The 20,167-nt window shown below is 43.9% G+C and overlaps 1 long non-coding RNA gene and 1 pseudogene across 4 annotated transcripts; one reads left to right on the plus strand and one right to left on the minus strand.

The window, feature by feature from the left end:
• Nucleotides 1–2,484: 2,484 nt before the first annotated feature.
• On the minus strand, nt 2,485–18,868 carry LOC136460129 (phytochrome-associated serine/threonine-protein phosphatase-like; annotated as a pseudogene).
• On the plus strand, nt 10,869–15,209 carry LOC136461543 (uncharacterized). 4 transcript variants are annotated; one of them, XR_010760348.1, is made up of 5 exons: nt 10,869–11,482; nt 11,714–11,791; nt 12,591–12,661; nt 14,284–14,393; nt 14,473–15,209. It is a non-coding gene; the product is annotated as an uncharacterized lncRNA (long non-coding RNA). The 4 variants fall into 4 exon arrangements; XR_010760346.1 differs by having other exon boundaries at nt 10,872–11,482; nt 14,375–14,393; XR_010760347.1 differs by lacking the exon at nt 14,284–14,393 and having other exon boundaries at nt 10,886–11,018; nt 11,342–11,482.
• Nucleotides 18,869–20,167: the final 1,299 nt, after the last annotated feature.

The raw sequence follows: 20,167 nt of genomic DNA on the forward strand, positions 1-20,167 counted from the left end.
AAAGGCAGTTGATACAGTAGCCGTAATACATCTGCCCATCTGCAACAAGTGGGAATAAAACCCTGAGTATGAGAAGGTACTCAGCTAGACTTACCCGACATAACCGAAAATAAGTGACACCAAGAATTATGAAGGGCTTTATAGTAGGGTAGCTGACTCATTTGCAAAAGAAGCCTTTTTAGCCTTTCAAGAACCTTCCTAAAAGCATTATTGTCAATTTAATGATTATTAACTTGTCGACTAGATTTGCACCTATACTAGAGCAAACATATGATTAAGCAGATAATGATAACCAATGATCATTAAACAACTTCCATCATGTCATATTCACTATAACTATCCAAGTGTTCCATAAACATTTACTACGATGAAGTAACTCAAGTCAAGTGCTCACTATCTAGGAGCGATGGCGATTCGAATCGATTCCTAACCAGCTGGTGATTTATTCCTTACACAAACCTCACTCACCCGCTAAAGTGAGATATCGATCACCGAGTCAACTTTCTAGGTATCTCAAGTTTGCCAGGAACCACATGTACCCGGGGGCCGACTGACTGCACTTTGGTCTTATCATCTCGCCCCCGTGTCCTACCACACCTGCTCCGGCATAGTGCGTTGTGGGCAATCTACTCGGCCTAAAAAATCTCCCAGCTTCACGGTCGGAAGGTACTTTATCCGGCCAGCTAAATGTAAGGCATGCGTTCAACATGACTCGAGGCCCAACAACAGTCGGTCCTTAATCGACAGAGACGGAAACACTATAGTCCGAAACTCTGCAAGTCTCCGCTCGGTCTCAACTTCATTTAACATTTAGTTATACCATGACTTCATAGTCATTCAAACAGATGCAGGTAATCACCTATAGCTCGCAGGTGATAGGAAATCACCCGACTTCTACCGGTCTAAGCCAGCTAAGCATTGACTCGACTGCGGATACCCGGGTAACAAGGATATAGTATAACAAAGGTAAACAAGGTATAATGCAGCAACGGTTGCAAATAACTCCTGAACGTAATGCATCAATTAAAGTAAAGCATTGAATTAATAATTTGCAAACCGGGAGAAAATGCTCCGGGGCTTGCCTCTCTCGAAGGAGCTCGGGCGGTGATCGGGGCACTCCGGAAGTTCCTCAACATCCTCCTCGTCGGCTTCGGGCACTTCCTACGGCTGCACCTCGAACTACTCCTCGGGCTCCTCGGGTATGACAACTGGGTTCTCGATTTGCGATCTTGTATGATGCAATGTGCGTAAGTACTTATGCAATCGGTGCATAGGATGAGATGAATACAATGGATATGTTTGAATGCAAGGTAGTCAACATCATCCAAGAAAATATACTACAAGCACATGTCATCTACTGCATTCTCTTCTACTACTAATATGTTAAGTCAACACATTTTATTAAATGCTTCAAAGATACACCAAAGCTTTACTAATTTCTTAATCCCACAAAAGCAACACTTGATTAAACCCTAATTAATCATAGGTTTGAATAGCAACCTCTATTTTTCTTGCTTAGAAAAATTTTAGAAAATTACTACAGCATAGTACTACCCTAAGTAGTCTACTATCAGATTTTCATGGTATTTAAATGAGTGGATTAGCCTACACAAAAATAACAAGCTATGGCATGATTATGAACATAAAAATACTTTGAACTGTGAAAAGTGTCAAACAGCAGAGTTAGTATTTTTCCTAGGTTCTTCATAGCATACAATGACTGTACAAAAATTATCACATGCATGTTTTATACAAAGTTTGTTCTCTAGCAAAAATAACAAAAATCAGCCATTAAAGGTACTTGAACTACACCTCAAAATTTTCCCACAGCACATGCATGAAACATATTTTTCCTAGGAAGTACATTACATAAGAAGATTAACAAACTTAGAAATCATATTTTTCTGAAGCCTATAGATTTTTTCTACATATTTTTCAAGTTATCAGCAATATACATGATTAAATAAAATTCTACAGCAAAGTATCTCAAAAATGACATGCAATAATTTTCCCAAGTAGATCTGATGATAAGGAACCTAGACAAATTTATTTCGACAGATTTGGAGCAACTTTCAGTATCCAAACATTTTTCAAACCATTTCTGTTTTCAAATAATAAAGAATAAATTGAAAACAATTCATCCTACTGCTACTGGGCCAGCCCGCTGGAATCAGCTGGCCCACGGCCACTTTTGGCCTGCGCGGCCCGACAGGGCGTCGGCCCACGGCCTTTCGGCCTGGCTCGGCTGAGGCAGAGGCCACGCTGATGCTGCGACGTCGCGGCGGCGCGGCTCGGCCACGAGGCCGGCGGCCATTGCCGGCCGTGACAGGGCGAGTTAGCGGGAGCACGCGATGCGCGAGAAGCTGGCGAAGGCGGGAGGATAGCTAGGCGGGGCCGGAGAAGAGAAGGAAGGTGTCTTCCATGGCGGCCACCTATAGGTCGTAGGTGACAGGAAATCACCCGACTTCTACCGGTCTAAGCCAGCTAAGCATTGACTCGACTGCGGATACCCGGGTAACAAGGATATAGTATAACAAAGGTAAACAAGGTATAATGCAGCAACGGTTGCAAACAACTCCTGAACATAATGCATCAATTAAAGTAAAGCATTGAATTAATAATTTGCAAACTGGGAGAAAATGCTCCGGGGCTTGCCTCTCTCGAAGGACCTCGGCCGGTGATCGGGGCACTCCGAAAGTTCCTCAACGTCCTCCTCGTCGGCTTTGGGCACTTCATGCGGCTGCACCTCGAACTGCTCCTTAGGCTCCTCGGGTATGACGACTGGGTTCTCGGTTTGCGATCCTGTATGATGCAATGTGCGTAAGTACTTATACAATCGGTGCATAGGATGAGATGAATACAATGGATATGTTTGAATGCAAGGTAGTCAACATCATCCAAGAAAATATACTACAAGCACATATCATCTACTGCATTCTCTTCTACTACTAATATGTTAAGTCAACACATTTTATTAAATGCTTTAAAGATATACCAAAGCTTTACTAATTTCTTAATCCCACAAAAAGCAACACTTGATTAAACCCTAATTAATCATAGGTTTGAATAGCAACCTCTATTTTTCTTGCTTAGAAAAATCTTAGAAATTTACTATAGCATAGTACTATCCTAAGTAGTCTACTATCAGATTTTCATGGTATTTAAATGAGTGGATTAGCCTACACAAAAATAACAAGCTATGGCATGATTATGAACATAAAAATACTTTGAACTGTGAAAAGTGTCAAACAGCAGAGTTAGTATTTTTCCAAGGTTCTTCATAGCATACAATGACTATACAAAAATTATCACATGCATGTTTTATACAAAGTTTGTTCTCTAGCAAAAATAACAAAAATTAGCCATTAAAGATACTTGAACTACACCTCAAAATTTTCCCACAGCACATGCATGAAACATATTTTTCCTAGGAAGTACATTACATAAGAAGATTAACAAACTTAGAAATCATATTTTTCTGAAGCCTATAGATTTTTTCTACATATTTTTCAAGTTATCAGCAATATACATGATTAAATAAAATTCTACAGCAAAGTATCTCAAAAATGACATGCAATAATTTTCCCAAGTAGATCTGATGATAAGGAACCTAGACAAATTTATTTCGACAGATTTAGAGCAACTTTCAGTATCTAAACATTTTTCAAACCATTTCTGTTTTCAAATAATAAAGAATAAATTGAAAACAATTCATCCTACTGCTACTGGGCCAGCCCGCTGGAATTAGCTGGCCCACAGCCACTTTTGGCCTGCGCGGCCCGAGCGAAGGGGAAAGGGGAGGCGGCCCGACAGGGCGTCGGCCCACGACCTTTCGGCCTGGCTCGGCTGAGGCAGAGGCCACGCCGGCGCTGCGACGTCGCGGCGGCGCGGCTCGGCCACGAGGCCGGCGGCCATTGCCGACCGTGACAGGGCGAGTTAGCGGGAGCACGCGATGCGCGAGAAGCTGGCGAAGGCGGGAGGGTAGCTAGGTGGGGCTGGAGAAGAGAAGGAAGGTGTCTTCCATGGCGGCCGAGCACGGCGGCGCCATGGCCGACGATGGCGAGGCTCGAGGTGGCGCTACCTGGGCTCAGCAGGCGACACAGGTGTGAGCACGACTTGTCGGAGAGCGAGGCAGAGCTGCGGGCGCGTGATTGCTAGCCGAGGTGGAGGAGCCACGGCGGATTTCGCCGACGGGTGCGGTGGCGCGGCGAGAGGCAGAGCGAGTGCGCGCGGTGCTTGCAGAGAGAAGCAGCGCGGGAATGAGCCAGCGAGCGCACTGGCTCCAGCAGAAGTAGGCAGGCGCGTGGGTGCGGGCGCAGGCCGGCTGCGACGCGCGGCGACGTTGACGGCGCATGGCCGCCACGCGGCGGGTAAGCTCTGCCGCGGTCGGGCGCGGCGCGGCGCGTCAGTAGGCAGGCGCGCGCAGAGGCAGGCCGGGCGCGGCGCTGGGCTAGGCTGGGCCAAGGCGAGGCGCGCGGCGCGGCGGGAGGCTGGCTGGGCCGGCTTCGGTCGTGGGCCGAAAGCGAGGCGGCGGCCCGCGAAGGAGAAAAAACCCTTTTTCATTTGTATTTTCAAGGAATTTTTAAATGCCAACTTTCAAACAATTTTGAGCAAGAAAATGACATCTTTTGAAAATGTACCAAAAATGAAAGTTGATTAGAATTTAATTCTCTACAACTTTGCTGTTATGACCAAAGCCAAATTCTTTCTAGATTTTGAATTATAAAATCAAAGTCAATGTTTAACTCCAAACCCTAATTTTTGGGAAATTACTTTTAAAGCAAAATTTTGAATTAATTTGAATACAAACCTTGCTCCAAAAATTGAACTAAACATTGCTAGATGATTTACAATAGTAGCCAAACATGTTTTACTAACCTAGCAAGCAAAATCAGGGCAAAACAACTCTTAAACAGGTGTATGCAACATTTATGTTTCACACATGTTTCAAATATTTCGAAGCAGTGTTTCATGTGATATATGCTCATGAATGGATGAATGATGCTCATGTTCATGAAATGCAAGTGCAATTAGACAAGCCTAACACCAGGGGTGTTACAGTTGCTCTGTAAGATGGAGAAGATCTTCCCACCCGGCTTCTTCCTCTCAATGCAGCATTTGATTTTGCACCTGCCTCACGAGGCACGAATGGGGGGGCCGTGCAAGCCTGTTGGTGCTATCCAATCGAGAGATGTCTAAAGGTTCTTCGGAAAAAGTATAGAAATAAAGCCAGAATTGAGGCATCCATGGCAGAGGCATTCATTCTTGAAGAGGTGTCAAACTTCACAACATCATACTATAAGGATAGCCTTCCCAGCGTGCACAATCCAATCCCTCGTTACAACACCGACGAGAGGTCATCAAATCTCAGCCTTTTCAAAGGTCAACTTGGCAGGGCAAGCGCTTCGAGCACCAAGACCTTGCGGAATGATGAGTGGCGCACTATCATGTTGTATGTGTTGTTGAACCTTGACGAAGTGAACCCTTATGTGTAGTAAGTTCTCAATGAGCTTGTTACATACGCCGTCACTATCGTCTATCTATCCAACCCCCTTGTCTCTTGCTTTTTCAGGGAATTTCTGAATACATACTGGACAGGAAATAGGGATCCTTCTCCTCAAGAACAAGATAGTCTTCTCAAAGGTGGTGTGCCCGATTTCATTTCATGGTTCGAAAAGAAGGTACCATCCAATTTACATCGTTCCATCTGTGACATCCCACTTTGCTCCTACGAGCGAGTAATGATCTATCCGCCCTCACCTTACAGGCACGCACAGATGCGGAAATGGATGAAGAGTTGAAATAGGTTGTCAAAGGCTTCCCCTATAGGGTCAAGTCATTCACCGTATATGATGTGAATGGCTATCGCTTCCACACAAGAAGCCACGAGCTCAGTCGGCCCAATCGAAAAACCACAAATACTGAAGTTCGTACGCCCGGCACCGATGACCGCGACTACTACGGCATAGTCGAAGAAATATACGAGCTCAACTTTGAGCTTCGCGGAGGTCATAAGCCAGTCGTATTCAAATGCCATTGGTTCGATCCCAATGTCATCAGAAGAGCCCCTGAGATTGGACAAGTTGAAATTTGACAAGATTTCCTCTATGGAGACGATGTCTATATTGTGGCTCAACAGGCCATGCAAGTTTATTATCTTCCATGGGCGTGCCAAAAAGATCCCACTCTTGAGGGTTGGTACCTTGCGCAGTTGGTATCACCGCATGGCAAAGTGCCTATCCCAAACGATGAGGATTACAACTTTGACCCAAACACATATACAGGGGAGTTCTATCAACCCGAGGGGCTAGATGGCATGTTTCACATAGACATGTTTTCGCTGATGGGCATGGAAGTAGACAATGACATTGATGAGGACGATGGAGATGAGGACGATGGAGAAGAGGTGCAAAATGCCAAAGACTTAGCACTGCTTGAGCGATTACAGTTTGGCGTTGCCATTGATGACAATGATGGAGATGAGGCGGAAATGTTAGACAATATTGCTAGTGATGACGACACTTATGATCCGGCCGCTGCCGATCCTAAAGATTATTTCTAATTCATGTAATACTATATTATTATTATTTTCTAGTTATGTTTCATTCATTTTGCATCTCTATATTTGTCTATATTGTGCTAACTAGTTTACTCTTTGTATTTGCAGGCACTCGACAAAATGCCGGGCGGAAGGCGGACCCGGACCTGCAACTCGCTCTACACGAGGACGACTCAGGAGGCGGAGGCGGAGGCGGAGGCGGAGGCAGAGGCGGAGGCGGAGGTGGAGGCATCGGCGAGGAGCCGTCCGGCCCGCCGCCCCCGCGGCCATCCGAGGAGGGCGGTGCAGTCGTCTGTCGTCCCCCCGCCCGAGGAGGACTGGACGACGACCACTGATGACGAGGACCAGCAGCTGGCCCCCTAGACAGGAGGGGGTGACACTTCCTCTGGGGGGGTAGCGGGGGGTGACACTTCCTCTAGGGGGTGGCGGGGGGTTCCACTTCGAGCACCTCATCGGCACCGTACTTGCGTGGGTCCTCGCAGCTCCCGACGCGGCCGATCCCGTTTCAGAGGAGGCCGGTGATTCATCCCAAGGGCGACAAGTAAGTATCCGTTCATTTTGCATCTCTTCTTGTTCATATGCTGAAAACCGAATTGCGGACTAACAATTCTTCTTACTGACTCCTGCAGGAACTGGGAACTTGTGTCCGGGGGCGATCATCGGCAGTGCAATGGGATCCTCGACGGCCTGATCCGCCTGCACTACCCTGGTTTGGTCACCCGCGCCCAGGTTGAGTCGCCTCCCTGGACGTGGGGCCACTTCAACTCCACCATGGACGCCGTGTATGGCACCGTACAGGAGCGGATCAGGCGTGAGTTCTGGGTGAGTCTACATCACACTACATTGATCAATACTATGAAATCATTAGACGTTCTTGAAATAATGAAAGGACACATGATGTCTGTATGCATGACTTCTTCACGTTGGAGGAGGGGCATGACCTCGCCTGGGTGACGAAGGTGCAAGACAGGGCATGCAGGGACCGAGTCACAGACCTGTACTATGAGGTGAGGCTGCAGTGCCACATCAACCACTCGTGCGACGTCCTTGGTCGGTACCCGAGGAAGAGCGTGGCTAGGACCATGACACTCACCAGGGAGCAGTACCTCGCAGTAAGTTATAAAACATTGTTACTGACTCATTCCATGAAGAATAGGTAGCCTTCATTTTATATTCTAACATTTCTAATACAATACTTGATGGCATGTAGATGTGTCCTTCTTGGTGCGCCAGGCATAGAGACTGTTAGGCGGCCATCGTGGACAAGTGGGTCTCCGATGAGTGGAGGGAGAGGCACGCCCTCCGTCGAGAGTGCCGCCTACAAATGGGTGGGCCGGCGCACCACCAAGGCAACCGGCCCCTCAGTTCGTATGCCCAGGCCTGGGTACACGCTACGCACTTATTTATTTATTTGTTCTAACGCTCAATTCTCATTACTTCTAATCATCTTTGTGTTTTCCTCGCAGTCCCAGTCGCATGATGGCCAGGAATGCAACGAGTTCATGGCGTACGCCATGGCACACAAGGGCAAGGCGATAGCCCCGGACACCGTCTACAACCCAGAGGACGGGCCCGAGGCGTACAGCAACACGAGCGTCCACAGCAAGCTCACCGACTACGCCTCGTCGGCCCGCGAGCGGCATGGGGAGGACTTTGACCCCGCCACCCAGCCCCTTGATACCGACCTCGTGATGAGGCTCGGAGGAGGGAAGCAGCACGGCCGGTACTGGATGGCCTCCAACATGGTCGACTCGACCTCTGTGCCCAACCTCGTCCAGATCCGAGCACAGAGCACGAGCTCCTCCATCCCCATTCGACCTCGGTAGGCGAGCACACTGCAGCAGATGGCGGCACTCCAGGTTAGTTCTATTTCATTCGCCGTTCATTACTTTTACACATGTACCTTGCATTTGCATTGTTTAAACGTTGGTGATTGAATATTGCAGGCCACTGTGGAGAGGATGGAGGCCGAGAGGGAGGCCGAGAGGGTCGAGAGGGAGAGGGAGAGGGCCCAGAGGGAGGCCGAGAGGGCCGAGTGGGAGGTCCTGAGGGCCCAGAGGGCGGCTGAGGTGCAGAGGATGCAGGACATGTTCTCATTCATGTCGAGCCTCGGCACCACTCTCCCGGGTGTGGTGGTGCCCCAGTCGCTGCTCGCTCCAGTTGTGCCTCCTACTCCTCTAGCTCTAGGCACTCCGGTGAGTATATATATATATGGTTGATCAAGTCCTTTAGCTTGTGTAGATACTAATGAATTCAATTCTCCTTTGTGCAACAGTCGTCGGGTTCGAACCCGACTCCTTCGCCTCAGCACACACACCCCGGCTGGACAGGTCCACCATCGCACGGAGGTGCCCCTTCAGGCTCCCATTGGGATCAGTGGCAGTAGGTGGTGCCCCTTCATGTTTCATTGACTTTTCTTGATCTAGGACTTGTGTTGGATGAAGACTTCTTAGATATTGTCATGGATTTGCACATTGGATGTGCGTGTGATCGATTATGCAGGAGGATGTGCTTGTGATGGATGTTGGATGTGCTTGTGATGTATTATGGATGTATGTGATGGATTATGTATGCGTTTTGTGTGATGCTAAATGCATGTGTGCTATCTCATGTATTATATATGAGTTTTGCGTGTTTGCTTTCGAAGGAAAGCAACAAACAAAAAAAATTACAAATTTTCCAGCTTTGCCGAGTGCCAACACTCGGCAAAGAAGTCTTTGCCGAATGCCAGGGGTGTGGCACTCGGCAAAGCTGGAAAAAAATGTTGCAAAAACAGCCACTTCCCCAATTTTGCCAAGTGCCATAGCCTGGCACTTGGCAAAGAGGTCAATTTTGCCGAGTGCCAGATGGTACCACTCGGCAAAGACTATTTTTAAAAAGATTTTTTAAAAAAAAATTTGTTTCTTTGCCGAGTGCTGAGCCCTGGCTCTCGGCAAAAATTCAAATTTTGCCGAGTGCCAGTCCCTAGGCACTCGGCAAAGACGGCGTCAAATGTTGACGGCAGTTATTTTTTTGCCGAGTGCGGGCTTGGCACTCGGTAAAGACTTTGCCGAGTGTCGATTTTTGACACTCGGCAAAGAAATTTTTACCGACAAAATCTTTGCCGAGAGACCGTTGCCGAGTGCGGCACTCGGCAAAGCCTTTGCCGAGTGCTTGGCTGGCTTTGCCGAGTGCCCCCAGCACTCGACAAAGAGGGCGTCTGCAGTTGTGGCTGGCGCGTTTGATCTGACTAAGAGCAAGTTGTGTGATCAGCTCGTGGCTAGTTACACCCCATATGACCTAACCAAGTGCAAGCTTGTATGTCATTTAAAAGCCAAAAAGATGGCCAGCTCCTCTGCCTGCGCCACCCTCCACGTCGCCCAAAATAGCCTCGGCCGTCCGATCACGCGTTCGGTGGCCCAGATCACTCGAAGCAACAGCTTCTGCAACAGCTTCTCAGCTTCGACCACTCTTTATCCGTGTAATTCTCTCAGCGTAATCCGGCTTCTGCTCTGGAGCCAATCCATCAAATATATACTGCGGCTTCCGATTTTGGGTCCAGATCCTTCTATAGGAAAAAAAAAGAGTCGGCCTCATCACTTCCCCGTTCTCCCCCACTCCTCCCGTGGCTCGCACGGATGCCGCCGCCGCCGCTCGCGCCTCCCCTTCCTCTCCTTCTCTCCCACGGCGATGCACCGGCTACGGCCACGCCGCTGGTCGCGGGGTGCGGGCGGAGCACAGCCCTAGCGCGCGCGTGGCTGGCGAGGGCGCCGGTGTGGAGGCCGCCGAGCGTCTGCCGGCGCGGGCGGCTCGGCGACCACCCGGCGCGAGCAGACCCCAGGTAAAGGCGGCCTCCCTCCCTTGCTCCTCTTCTCCTTCACACTCTGGCACTGGGGTCAACCGGAGATCTGCGTGCTTGTCGTCCACCTTTGCTGGGGTTCATCGGGGGCCTCCATGACTGGATCCAGTGCCTCCATGGCCGGATCCGTTAGTTCCCCCACAGGATATTTGGAATCACATGATCCACTGGTCCGTCGACATCTTAGGTAAGTAAATGGCCTTATCTCTTTGCGTTATGGTTAGGGGATGCACTGATATTTGGGGATTTTGATTTCTAGGGTTCTGGATTGGGCAAGAACAGGGGCATTTCTATGGTGCTCTATCTTCTCCTCTCTGTAGATCCATACTCCATCTTCTTTTTTCTATGGATGCAAACGGAGCAGCCAAGGTGAAAAAGATGCTATCGATCTCCGCCAGCAGGTGCCTTACCCTCCTCCCTTTAAACTATGATGCTGGATGAAAATAGTGCAGATTAAAAACAGAACTGTGTTAGGATAAACCATAACACAGTTGCTTCACAGGTTGGCAACTTGCCAGATGCCTCATTTATAATAAGGAATGTTTCTTTTCGGTGCATGGAGCAGATACTGAGTCTAGAAAATTCAGTCTCAATCTCTTTTCTGCATATATCAGTGCCAGTGTATGTGTTTTTGTTTTTTGAAGCAGACATATTATAACACTGAGATGTCAATAATCTTGCGCTATCAAATTTGGTTTTTGTATACGGGAATCATACTAATAGCATGTTGTTACTGTTACTAACATCCTGAGTTTTGTATATGCCATGCTACACTATTCATGCCTATGGTCATTCCAGATATAGCAGTCCACATATTTGCCTCAGAAGTTAACTTTCAATATATGTGCTAATACTCTGGAGAGCTTGATAAGCTACATGCTTGCCACCCAAAGTTTAGCTTATCAATTCCTAATGGTCTTAGTTCACCTTCCTTTTGTCTTCAGGTTCTCAGGTAATATGTGGTTACCTTTTCTCAGGTGGCAGCTGCCAACGCAGGTCTCTCCATGACAAGATTTGTTGATGCCGGTTTTTATTGGAGAATTTGATGATTTCAGAGGAAGATTGATCATGTTTCTTGATTATTGGTATTTTCGCACCATCTCCTTTATCAGTTCTACCTATTTCCCGATACATTCGTAAATTCTAAGTTCTATGCAACTGCTTGCTGTCTAAGATGATGCAACGAAATTGACTAATTATCCAGTTAGTCCTTCGCTCTATCGTGTACCTCAAAAAATGCACAAAATGAAATCAAAAGAGATTTGTTGCGTCATCATATTTTTCGACGCCAATTCTAATATGGCTTTATTTTGTAGGTTGGGCTCCCTTAATCATCCAGGGGGAACACCTACTCAATCCTCGGGAGGACACCTAGGGTTCAGTTCATCGTTTTGGTACGTTATCCTCTTTCCTGCCTTCCTTAGATGTTAGTTTAGATTATTTCATAATAATAGATCGAAATGCTGCCTACTTATGTACTCATATATATGTCCTTTCCTTTGTTTTCTGTGTTCAAATAAGGTGTAATATGTGTTCAGATGGCATGAAGATATTCAGAATCAAATTCCAAATTGTTTTGGATATCTTATTGGATTTCGTAGTTTCCAGTTCCTCTAATTGAAGATGGTATCAAGTTTGAGCTAGTCCAAATATGCTTATCTAACTATCGTGCAGTACATGCTCCTTGCCGCTGCCGACCCACTTATGACTTATCTCAACATATACGCTGTATAAATAGTTGTACAACAGTACCACTATTGTTTATTTATAGCTCACTGCTTTCCTGCAAATTTGCGTCAATGTGAGCTATAGGATTTTGACCATCTAGAACGAACCATGCTGCCATTAAGGGACCCACTATGCATCGTTGTTCTATTTGTCCGATAAAGTCAAACAGCTATAAGGCCTTTTTCTTTTATCATGCATTATATTACCTTACAATCATTCCAGTTTATTACATCACACAGGCTAGCCATTCCATGCAGGACAGAACCAACATCTACTTGTTTTTTCAGTTGCCATGCATAGCGTTTTTATTACATGATAATTGAATCAATGTTCTGTTGTGAGCGACAACATTTCCAAAAATTCGTCGGCTACTACAGCACATATGCTTCGAATTCAGTAGTATAGTTGAAATGTTTAGAGTTTTCATAAATACAGGTCTAATGAGCTCCTGATTTTATTTTCTAGCTTCCTCCAATATACCGCTCAAGGTTTGTTTAGCTGATCACAGATGTCAGCTGCTACCCTGCTGCCTAAAGGTTAATTTTCTTTATTGTTTTTAATTTACTTCAGTACATGTGTCTTTGGTTCTCCAAATAGGAGGTCTTTTGTTTGCTTCCATACGTCATAATTTCAACTTCCTATTTCTGCTCCCTATCCCAAAATGATGTACAACATAAATGAGTATGAGTTCCCTAGCTGAACTTATTTTCTAACTTATCTCTGTGTTTCGTTTTGCTTCACATGATGTTTGCAAACTACAGCCGAGCTGCACATGTTTTGTGGGCATAGTTTCTAAGAAAATATGCTAGATAAGGGGAAGTCAGCTGATGATCGATTCATCAGCAACATTAGTTGTTGCTCTAAATTTACGTACTCCATGTATTTCAGTTGAGTTGTTTGGTTATTAAATAATTGGGACATCAGAATCCATTGCCTTTGACTTTGATAGATCCTAGAGCTCATGGATTAGTTTATTTACGAATGTTTGACACTCCTACAACATGTTGTATAGAATATGTGTGCATGTAGATAGAAAACTACCTCAGGAACCTTAGTTAGCTAAGTGGACTGAAAGGGCCACCAAGTTTGATAAACTCTGTTAAGTTTCAGCCATCAATCATGGGTTTGGTGCTAATAGAAAATTAAGCAGATCATCCTGCATATATAGCTTTGCCTGTAGTAATTACAGATATTGATAGAAGTTATTAGTTTATAATTCAACTAATGATGATGATAGTGGACTCAGCAGTTTATAGTTCGGTTTAGATAATAGTCATAGATGGAACTGCTGCTAGAAAACTGTTGTTGGTGACTATTGGAAACAATACAAAATCTTTATAGTTTCAGTGATGCTGTTGTTGGTCACGGTTGGGGAAAAAGTAATAAATAGTTTATTTTCCCATTTATTTCCTTATGAACTCGTGTTGACGAACTCACAGCGACGAACTCACAGCACTACTATGCAAAAAGAGGTCTAATTGCAACAGCGTGACTCCTGCAAAATAGTTAGGCCCAACCTGCAGCTTCCAGTTAATCTTAAATATAGTTGGTTATGAGCACCATTCAACTACACTGAACACTCTCACTTAAAATGTCCAACTGGTTAAAGAATGTGCTGCCATGTCTGCCTCTAAATTACATTTAGAAAAGATTAGTAATGAAGCTACAAAGGAGGAACCTTGTCTATATCGAAGTAAGTTCCACTAAGGTTCAATGCAGTGTCCAGGAAAAAAAAGCTTTGGTTAGTGCTGTTTTGCTGCTTTACTGACCTCATCTTTGCCTTATTTTTCCTTCTCCATATTCTGGATGCACCAGTAGTTAAGTTGATCCGTGCCTGATATGTTATATATAGTACACGTATCATAAGATAATATAGCTCAGTTAACTGATGATGTAACTGATTAGAGGAACATACTAAGAATTTCTGTAATGAAAACCTCTTGGATTCGAATGGAATTCATAGGAACTCTGACATGTTGCTTAAGACTCTAAGGCGGTTAAGAAGACAAGTTTTTCCCAAGCTATCCTTGCAGATAGAAAGGCAAATCAGATTGCCCACATCGGAAACTGTTTTTTTTTTAGCAGTGTTGTTTCATATACAATTCTAGGTTCTATTCATGACATAGGTATCTACTGCCATTTCCATTTACTTTTGTAGGGTATACATACAATATACATAGACAGCTAACACATTAAGGGTGCACTTCAATGGCGTTAACATCTCAAATTTGCTTGCTCTTCATTTTCAGATTGATGTCAATTTGTCCGGTTCGTCATATCGATCTTAAACAACGTCAACACTACACAGATTATGGACGTTGTGGTCATCCATTATTTATTGTTGCAGGACACAGGCTGCTCATTAAGAGGGCACACATTGAAGCCCCCAAACAAATGGCCAGCCATTGATCAACATCTGCGTTCAATTTTACGTATATATAACTTGGCTCCTCAGCTTCTTCTATACTTTTGTGCACTTATCCAAGGGAGTCTTAAAAGAAGATTACCATGAACTGATCCCAAAAAGGCTGAAGAGGAGACCACCATGATCTCCATAACCATAAATGTAAGCGAGATATGCTTGTGTAGCTGGTTGAACATATTCTGAGGGCCTTGTGTATGACCAGGATATTGTCTACTATTGTATAGACTCTTCTATGTAGATCAGCTAGCTTTTCTTCATTGTACTGCTTTGTTGTGTCAAGGACGAGTAAAGGATAAATGATTCAGGGCTAGATGACTTTTTTCTAAGTCTTCAATTCATAATATACTAAATCCATGGAACAGTTCAGTTTCATACATGTATTGCGCACTTGAACATTGTACTGCTTTCAACTTTATACTTCAGTTCACTCAGATTTCTAACACGCCCATTGTTACACAAAATCTCCATTTACAGGCACACAGGCGCACGGATGCGCGCGCCAATCTACTAGTACTATACATACATATAGATAGATACATGTGTTCACGTTTTGCTTGTCAATTATTAGTTTCACATTATCTCAAATTGCATGCACTTGTTTTTTTCCCGCGCTGCTCCATAACCGTTGTTTTTCCCCGCGCTGCTCCAACATCGATGGGTCTGCTATGCCTGGCGTTTGCATGACAATGTCATATCCGTATTTGATCCGAGCTATGGTGTCCCAGTACCCGACAGCAGGGTTGACACACATGAACAGGTATGCTATATGCTCAAGCACTACTACAGAATTTAACTGTAGGGGCGGCTCTAGAGCCTCTGTAGGGGCGGCTCTAGAGCCTCTGTAGGGGTCTGACCGCCCTGCAGTGCCCTCTGTAGGGGCGGCTGGTGTTTTCAGCCGCCCCTACAGAACACCAGCCGCCCCTACAGTGCCCTCTGTAGGAGCGGCTGGTAATATCAGCCGCCCCTGTAGTGCTGTATCACCAGCTGCCCCTGCTGTGTGTATTTGTAAGGGTGGTTCAATCAAGAACCGTCACTACAGTGGATTTTTCAACAAAAAAAATAATAATAATTCAAATTCAAATCTGACCACACACACACAAGTTGCTTGTACAAATATATAATTCACTGTAAAACACAAATATATATATAATTCAAATTCGAATCTGACCGCCACAAATATACATATATACATCCACAAACACAAGACCATTATTTAGAACATCATCACAAAAGTTGCTTGTACAAATGCACAATAAAACCTTCTGAGGATTGGGTTAAACTTATTGTATAAATTGACTCAAGAGTAATCAGGTGTGTAAAATGCTTCAAGCAAATCCTTAAAGACAAAAGAACTATCATACCATCTTCTCATCGAAGCTTAATATAGAAGCTACATTGCCACATCTGTAGCAATAATTAGGTGCAGACCACACCTGGAGAAGAAAAGAGAAGTTAATATGGGCATCATAACAATTCAATATGGTCACACTGAAATACAAATGCATACTACTATAATACGATACAACCAATATCTGAGTGTCAATCTATATGTGAACAAGAACTCACATTTACAAGGCCCTTCTCCTGGAACATATACTTTAAACCTTCCTGAACCAGCTGGTGAGCCCGGCAAACTAGCTCGATACCGTTAACAAAGTTGAACTGCATAGCAAAAGATGACATTCACAGGGAGCGAATAAAAAAACAGTCCAGAATAATAAAATAATATTATTGTATACACACCTCTGCTGTGACTCGCGATCCAAACAGCCAACCTGCTCCACGGGGACTAACAGCCCATGTCTCTATCTCCTCAGGGTCACTCCACATAAGATCACAGAAAGGACCTTCATGGGGAATTTCACAATTGCGATCAATCGTTCGTATCTGGTGAAAAGATAATCAAAGCTTCAATTTCATTGAAACATTTAGTCAAAATAAAAATCATCCACATAATCATACACTACTATTCTTCAAGAAATGTGTCAGAAATGCTAAGGACCGAATCAACCCCAGAATCATGTGCTCAATATTCTTCACAAAATGAGTCAGCAATGCTAGTTCATTGATGATAAGCATTCTTACTACCAAAGGAAATTCTATCAGAAACATGTCCAAAAAAGTACAGTGAGCACAACCAGCTGAAAATAAGAACAGAAAAAACAAAATAACTGAAAACAACATAATAAATACCCCTTCTGTTGTTTACTATTCAACATTTCCAAACTTCCAGCATATATCCACTGAAGCATTTTATTTATATCACTGATAACAGTGAAGTTTTCAAATAGCTGTAATTCTTAAGGCTATGCATATCCTTTATAGTCCATGTGAAAAATATTTCTACTTTTGTATTCACCAAGTATGGCAAACCTACAAGACATGAAACTCAGAATCCCATAAAATGGGAAGGGTCATAAGGGTTCATAAACAGATGTGTTCACAGATGGTTATAAGAAAGTTAAAGAAGAGAAGTCACGGACCTGATCAATAGTACGTACATCGGGAGAAAGACCACCATGAACACAGAGGACCTGAATTCAGCATATAATTTAAGTATGACTTGCCGAAATAACACGAAATGACAACCTATATTTTTTTCCCTAGAGGAACTTACTTGGCCATTAATGATTGCTGATAGTGTAAGGTAATCAAAAACATCAGTGCAGTACCGCCATGCATTGGCGTTGCCATACTTCCTCTGACACTCATCATAGAAACCATACACCTAAAGATAAGTCACAGTATTATTAGTATGCCTGCATGATAAGCTAAAACATGTCAAGCATTTTCGGCTATTTGTGGTACAGTATGGATACAAGCATGCAATGTAAATCGAGAGCTAAAAGATATAGCCATTTGAAGTCACAACCAGAGGAAAAAACACATAAAATAAGAGCCATGTTGACAGGTAGTTTGACAGACACTGGCTAAACAAAACCTAAGCATGACACACAGGCTGATTACCAGATAATGTTATCTTGAGAGGCATAAGACTTCAATAATCATGGATGTGTAACTTGCATTCCTAGATTCACATAGCCAAGATTAAATCACAGATACAGTATCAGTAAGAGCACTGTTTCCCCTAGAATAAAATCAACATGTACTGAATTTGTTTCATACTACCAAAAAATTAAATATCATGCTTCCCACAGATGGCCAAAAGTGCTTTAAGAGAGCACAGTGGAGGGTTAACCAGATGAATACAACACCTTTTGAGCTCACAAGTAAAAAGCAGAACACAAGAATCATGGGAACATATATTGGACTCAGCCACTCAGGGCATTTAGTTGCAACCGAAGTGGCCTAAATCAGAAAAACTATGAACTGTGTACAATTATCTGTTTTTCACATACAAGAACATACCTGCGTCAACTGCCTCCTTTCATGATTTCCACGCAAAAGGGTTATGTGTGCAGGATACCTAACGGCAATCGGAACATTCAGCAGCAAGAATTAGCCATAGATAGTGACGATTCTTGGAAACATTCTACATGGGAACTGAAGTAACGATGAGAATTATGAATCAAAGCCATCTCATCAGAATGTTTGTTCATTGGGAAAACTTATGAGAATGGATGTTTCTTTTCACACTTGCAGTTCATGCTGCATAAAAAGGGGAGGAAATTTCTGTTTCTATGTTCAAACACAGTAAACTCATTCAGCTACCACATATGTTAGGTGGACAGTGCCAACCATGGTTAAACGTATTCAGATCAACTCCAGGATATTATCTGTATTTTTCAGAAATCAAAACAGCATACATTATTTAAGTTTTAACTGCATGATAAACTAAAAGATAATTTGATCCGTAGAGCAGCCAATAATCCAGGAAAGATAATGTGAGAAAGTGAGTCAACAAGGTGCGAAAGGGTATGAATAGTCAATTGTCAATCAATCAAGAACCCGTCGCGAAGAGCTTCATCAGGTCATGGAACTGCCCATGGATGTCACCGCAAACCGTCACGGGGCTGTTCACCGGTTGAACGTTCGACTCTTCGATGAGGATCTCCTTCACCTGGACAACCAGTAAAGCAGACTGTGGTTACACACAGACACCACCAGCAAACGCAGCAAAGGAAACCGTTTTCCCCCTCCATCTACCTCCACCCACCAAGAACCCTAGCACCACAGCCGCGCAAGCTGTGCGCTCGCGTGCCACCGCCCTAGATAGCAACGAGGTGATAAAAACCCTAAGGGGCGGAACGAGCTACTCAAAGGGTAGGGAGCTCACGTATTCGCAGAGAGACTGAAGCTCGTGCTCGGCGAGGTGCTGGCTCTCCTTGACCTTGGAGATCCACAGATCCAAATCCATGGCGGGGCGGCGGCCAACCGGGTGAGAGCGATTAGGGGCGGAGGGGCCGGGGGGTTCGGTGGAGCCGTGGAGGGAGGAGGAAACCCTCTCCTGGCTATTGGCGCCTCCTCGATCGCGGCGGGGAGGCGGGCGGCGAGAGGGGAACGAGGAGCGGGGGAGGGGGCAGGAGGCGAGGTTGTGATTTGCGCCTGGTTTTTTGGGCAGCTGGCTGGAGTCAATGAGCGCCTTGGCTGGCTCGCTCACAGCCTCGTGCTTGCGGCTGCACGAGGCGACGGGGCCTCTTCTTCAGTTTGCATTTTCTTCTGGATGGAATTATGTTTGGGCGCGAAACGTCAAGTACTGTATCCTTGTAAGTAAAAACTTGACATTTTGACAACATTGAAATCAAAATTTTGAAATCTTTTATCAGTTACTCATGTTATATAGTGTATTGTAAGAATTTTAAGACAAACTAAGAGAGCACATAAGAGACATGTACCCTCATTTTATTTTCTAATAAGATACTATCATCAACATGATTAATGATGATTGGTTGATAAATAAAAAGTATTTAATGTCAAATTGATTTTTACTCTAGAATGCATTATATTTGAGGATAAAATTTAAATGCTAAAATGCACTATATTACATGACGAAGATAGTAGTAAATAACATTTCATTAAATATATCGATGTATTCTTGAAAATTATTTTCCTTATTTTTTACGACCATCAACGAGACCATGTCGGGCATATTGATAGAGAAGAAAAACAACAAAACCCTAAAAGGACCTAACAACAACAACAACTAGCAATAGAAAAACAGCCAAAACAACTAAGACAACGATGTGTCATATGAAGAAATGACCAATACAAAAGTTATAGATCTTGATGAGTTATTCAACTTTGGTATTTATCACTTTTTCAGCTGAAATTATTTGGGATACCAAAATCTTGTCTGAAGTTGCATTTTTTTGAAATTCAAAATTTAAATTGCTCAAACTTTTCATATGTATATATTGACAAAACCAACAAAATAAATTGATAGAGAATGATTTTAAAAAATTTTAGGAAAAAAATCATCAGATTTGGAGTTAGTATTAGGAAGAAAAACTAGTTACAAAGTTGACCCACAGATTAAAAAAAGAAATCACACTGTCCATTATGATCATGTAAGGATCATTTAGAACAGTGTGATTTCTTTTTTTAATCTGTGGGTAAACTTTGTAACTAGTTGTTCTCCCTCATACTAACTCCAAATGTGATGGTTTTTTTCCTAAAAATTTCTAAAATCATGCTTCAGCATTTAAGTTTGATCAAA

This window comes from Miscanthus floridulus, chromosome 6, assembly GCF_019320115.1.
Source record: "Miscanthus floridulus cultivar M001 chromosome 6, ASM1932011v1, whole genome shotgun sequence".
Classification (NCBI taxonomy): domain Eukaryota; kingdom Viridiplantae; phylum Streptophyta; class Magnoliopsida; order Poales; family Poaceae; genus Miscanthus; species Miscanthus floridulus.